Consider the following 6,000-nt stretch of genomic DNA (forward strand, 5'->3'; position numbering starts at 1 on the left):
GTGACATAGAGGAGGAAATTATGAAGAGGTAGAAATATAAGAACCTTGTAGAGCTTGAGAGATTTAATGAGGTATTCATTGATAGTTAGAGATATAGGTCTAGAGAGAGATGCATAAATATGGACAAAAGAAAGGGAGGAAGAAACAAATAGGTGGAGTGATAGGTTTAGGAGAGAGAGGTGGAGAAAGGAACACACATAGATAACATGGTTTATCAAAATTTATCGAACTCAATAAAATTCATAAATTTTCTATTATTAATTAATTACTTATTTATTTTCTTTTGAGATGATTGTTACAAAAATTCATGCAATAGGGAAATCATATGAAAAAGTCATGAGTTTTTTATGTTTTAAAAATGAAGGATGAATTTAAATGAATTATAATTATTTTTTAAAACAAATAATTGAAAATATACCTATTCCATATCGTAGAGCTCTTAATTACCTTTCCAACGCCTATAAAAAATCAAAATTTTGATATAAAACACAAAAGTTATGCCCAATTTACTAAAATTTACTTTTTTATTTTTTCAAAAAACGGATATCCGATTTTATTCAAGAAAATCGGATATCTGATTTAATTAGATATCTAATTTTATTGGATATCTGATTTTATTGGATATCCGATTTTAAAACATAAAATTTTCCCTCCAGATTTTGGTTCGGGTTTGCTTTGGGATTTGGCTTGGAAGTGACAAACCTGGAAAGTCAACTAAAAAAACGTGGTTTTCAGTATTCCTTGATTTTCCAAACTTTACACTGGTGGCTGATGACATTTTTTATAGCCAAAATTGATAAAATGAAAAGGTTTTTTTAAGGACATTCTCAGATTTCCAACAATATAAGGCTTTTCTTATTTTGACTTTAATAAATAATTATTATTTATTTTCTAATTGAATTCTGACAAAAGTCTTGATTGATAGACTAGTTGAAAAATACTCATAACTTTCAAACCAGATAACATTTTTTGAATCTTAAACATGCATCACATCCTATGCTTTGTCTACTATAGGGAAAAATTAAAAAAAAAATTAATTTCATAAGGTTTTGACCAAGTTAAGGTGGTCAGACGTAAGAGTTTCTGAATTTCTAAAAAGTTGTAGTAAAAAATTCATAAATAATTATTTACTTTATAAAAAATTATAAAAAAATATGTGTCACATCCGGACATGAGTCTAATACTATTATTATAAATCTTATAAAAAAAATTATGATTTGATTGTGATTAGGGTGGTCAGACATACACCTACTTCTTATCTTTTTCTTGAAATTTTTGTACCACTGCATTGAAATTTGAAATTTTCATCAAATAGGAATTTTTTTTCGAAAAACAACTATTAGCTTAGAAACTACATTCAATTTTCTATAGATTCTCTTTTTACATATTTTATAAATAATGTTCATAACTTATTCAATTTTTCATGTCAAGTTGCATAACTCTGATTTTTTGAAATTTCATTGCCACTTAAGGGCCTGTTTTGGCACACCATGATCCTGCACATACCCTATTGTTAGACATTTATTTTCATGCATCTTTCTATTTTGGAAAAGTGTGAGGACTTTGGAGAGTATTTTGGATTTTATCATGGATTTGTGAAGCTTTGATCTCCACTTCTAAAGTCTATTTTATAATGCTTCATGGTAGAATTGTAGACTATCAGAAAACATATTTGCATGTTGTTATAATATCAAAATTATTACAAAATCTTTTTCTTATGTTTTTATGAAGGTTTTAAGTGTTTACAAGTTTATTGGTGGAATTTTCAGTATATTTGATTTCACCATTTGGTTGCAAATTGTAAATCTAAGTTGGGTTATTAGATTTTGTAAATCTGATATCAAATTGCAGCAAGGGTTATTACATACTCATTAGGACCTTGGCTATAAGATGGTTGCTAGGAAATTTATCTAAATTTGTGGTTTTTTAAATGAAAAATATTTTATACCCCTTTTGAACAAGTTGCCCTATACTCATGAAGTTATGCTTCAAGATAGGAGCAAAATGTACACATTTGACGTAAAACAATTCCACCCTTTTTAGGTTAGATTGTTGACATTCCTTTTCCCATAGCTAAAACTTTGTTATCATTCCCCTAGTTTGACATCTAATTTTACACTTCCATCCAAACTAGAATAAAGTTCTAAGTTCCATATCATATGATTGCTACAATCGGAGTCTAAAAATCATGTGTTTTTCATTTTAATGTGCAACATAACAAGCTATACACATATTGTCATGATTTTGGTTTCTTTGGTAAAATTGGACTTTTTATCTAGAATAATATTATTTTTTGCTAAATTCATATAAGTAATGCTCATATTTCTTGCATTAATGATATTAAATTGAAGAATTATCATACCTTTGGTCCTGAGGCTGATATGGAGTTGATATTTGATGGTTTCCTCTTCCACTTAAGTTCCTACCTGGGTTTGATGGTTTGGTTCTTCCACCTCTAAATAAGTTTCTTTTTCTACCTTTGAAATTTAATCTGTATCTGCTTCTACAATGATTGATTAAGACTTATATCTTGAAAGCATGCTCCAACCCTGAATTTTCTAACCTACTTAGCCAATGCTCATGAGAAATGACAGATGCGTGCAACTTATCATCTAAAAATTATGAAAGATTTTGTGTTTCTTTTGTGGGCACGACAATAGATTCAAATATTTTAGAAAAAATGCATATAATTTTCTTAGCCACTCTCATATCTTCAAGAGTTTCAACATGTGATCTGATTTGGTTTACTAGTCCAATGATTTGAGTGAAGAAATATTTTGTTGTGTCTAACTCTTTCATATATGTAGTCTCAAAATCCCTTCTATTCAATTGTAGCATAGTTTTTTTTGCCTAAGTCATTGCAGGCTAGGTAGTTTAAAGAATATCCCATGGTTCTTTTCAATTTTTTTGTTGTTGCAATCATTGAAAATATGCTCTCATGCACTCCTTGAAAGATAAAAAAGAGAGTTTTTGAATCTTTCTTCCTATTATCTTTAAATAATTCTCTTTGTAGTTGACTTAGGGGATTTTCTGTTGTTGCAACAACTTATCTAGGTAACCATTTTGTAAAAACTTTGATAAATCTTGTGAACAAAACAATGTCTTCATTGTGATTACCCAATAGTTATAATTTTTGCTATTAGAATGAAGAAATCGTGGGTTTCTTAGCCTTGTGCTTCGAGCTATTATTATTGACTGTAGATAACCCTTCTAACTCCTTTAAAAACTTTCTCAAAGACTCCATTCAATAACCTTCATCTTTGATACCACATGATATAAGAGAAAGTGGATAAAAGAGTTTAAGAACAGAGAAGGAAAATGGACAGACAAAACATATAAAATAAATTGAAAATTAATTAATTAAATATTTACATATTTTAGATGCATACATAACACTCACATGTCTGGTATCTTTTCTTTGTGCCCAAAGATTCTGTAAATAGAGTTTCTCTATTCCAGACTTCATTTACTGTTTCTAGAGAAACATTTTTTTTACTCCTGTTTTCTTTATTCATTAATTCTAAAACTACCTACTATAAGCTTAGTGTCTATGGTTTAAGCCATTCCTTATTGTTACAGTAAAAATTGTAAATTTTCCTTTATTTTATTCCATACATTTCATTCAAAACTGCTCTCCTTACAATTGATATGTTTAGTAATACTAAGGACAATAGAAAAATCAAAAGAGCATTAAATGATATGTATAAGAAATCTACATACAAGATTATGAAATAAGTTTTTCATTTCAAAACTGCAGGTTTTTTAAATAATATTTGATATCAATTCAAAATTTAATTCTTTACTTGAATTTTAAAATTTTATTTATTAATTTCAATATACATATTTTCAATGATTAATATATTAATCATAAGCATTTTCAATAATATAAAGTACTATATATACATTGAACACTTTAAAAAAATATGAAATATTTATGTAACTTATTTTTAATCTATCACATTGTAAAACTAAAACAAAGAAAAAAATAATGTTATTAAAATATATTCTAAATAAATTTTTAAAATTATTTTTATATTTTCAAATTTTATTAAAAATTGCAAAACAAAAAAGAGAGAAAATATAAATTATATGAAATATAGCATTATTTTGTTTTTCTAGAAAGCACAAAATTTTAACACATAAGATTCGAACTCTTAGAAGTGGAAATTGTTAACAACAAGAGAAGACTACATAATACAATCAGGGTTATTATCAATGGGTGGGTGTTTCTCGATGGAGCTATCCCTAGGAAAGTTTTAGGGGTTTCTCAAAGCTATACCTAGGAAAGTTGTATATTCATATTCCAGACATCTTTATGAATTGCTTGTGATATATTACAAACATTTTAGGAATGGTTTGCTAATTTTTCCAATCTTGTTAAGAAAATCATATAATCATTGTAATCATTATAATGATTCACTCTAATTATTATTCTCCTCTTGAGGTGTGGTAAGCTTCAAATTAATTGTATCAAAACATTAAGAAGCATTATCATGGTAATAAATTCAATTAAATATGGATCCACACTGACAATAAAAGAAATACATAATTGCAATGTAGATAAACTATTCTATTGATTAATAGATTACAACAATTTCTTGATAATGAATGAACTACAATTGCTACATCATATAGGTGTGTTAGATACATTCAAAGACTTCCAACACTTATCTTACAAAATATTCCTCAGAAATTAATCTATCAAGCAATACTGTGGTAATAAATTTAGTTAATTATAAATGCATCAAATGAAGAATTCATATAAGAAATAAAAGAAATGCAGAATTGGATAAATTGTACTATTGATTCAATAGATAATAAATGAACTAAGTTCTCACATTATATAGAGGTGTTAGATACATTCAAATACTTCGAAAAACTTGTCTTGGAAAAATTACATTATTAGTCTCCCCTATTATGTGTGGTTATTACCACTTTCTCTCCTTCTATAGAGGGCTTCAATTATTTTTTGACAAAACATTGTGACCTTTTCTATGTTTGAGATATAAATTTCTCAAATAACTTGATGTTAGTGTCTTTCTGAGATCCTCTTGAAAACTTCAATATCCCAACAATTAAAACACAAATAAATATCCCTATTGACTCAAGAGATTAAAAGATCTTCATCAAATAACAAAAAATATATAAATTACCTTATTGTTTCAAGAGATTACATTTTTTTACATTGATAACCATCAAATATCTTACAAAAGATTCTTGATCAACATCAAATATCAAAACATAGATTAATTGACTTACTAATTGACTTACTAATAAATTACAAGACCTTCTTGATCAAATATCAAAAGACACATAAATTGCTCTATTCATTCAAGAGATTACAAGAGTTTTGTGATTAAATAATGAAACACAAATAAAACACCCTATTGATTCAAGAGATTACAATAGCTTCTTGATTAGCATCAATTATCAAAACATAGATAACTTGCCCTATCACTCTTTATTACCACCTTCTTCTTTAGTTATGACTAGATTTAATGATTTCTTGAAAAGCCTCTTGATCACCATCAAATATCAAAACACAGATAAAATCCCCTAAAACCTTTTATCGCTACCTTCTTCAACTATGGTTGGATCTAATGATTCATTCTTCTTCAACTATGATTCCTATGACTAGATCTAAAGTTTTGAGTGCTTCTTCACATAAAATTAAAACAAAGATAATCAGGAGATTACAAGAGCTTACTATGAAATATCAAAACACAAAATTAAAACACAGATAAATTTCCATATTGATTACAAGAGCTTCTTGATAAAAAAATTTAACACAAATAAATTGCCCCATTGATTCAAGAGATTACAATAGCTTCTTGATCACCATCAAATATTGAAACATAGATAAATTGCCCTATCATTTTTTATTGCTACCTTCTTCTTTAGCAAAGGTTGAATCTAATGATTTCTTCAAATACAAAACATAGATAAATTTCCCTACCACTTTCTATTGCTACCTTCTTCAACTACTGCTAGATCTAATGA

The sequence above is a fragment of the Cryptomeria japonica genome, chromosome 1 (assembly GCF_030272615.1).
Source record: "Cryptomeria japonica chromosome 1, Sugi_1.0, whole genome shotgun sequence".
NCBI classification, from domain to species: domain Eukaryota; kingdom Viridiplantae; phylum Streptophyta; class Pinopsida; order Cupressales; family Cupressaceae; genus Cryptomeria; species Cryptomeria japonica.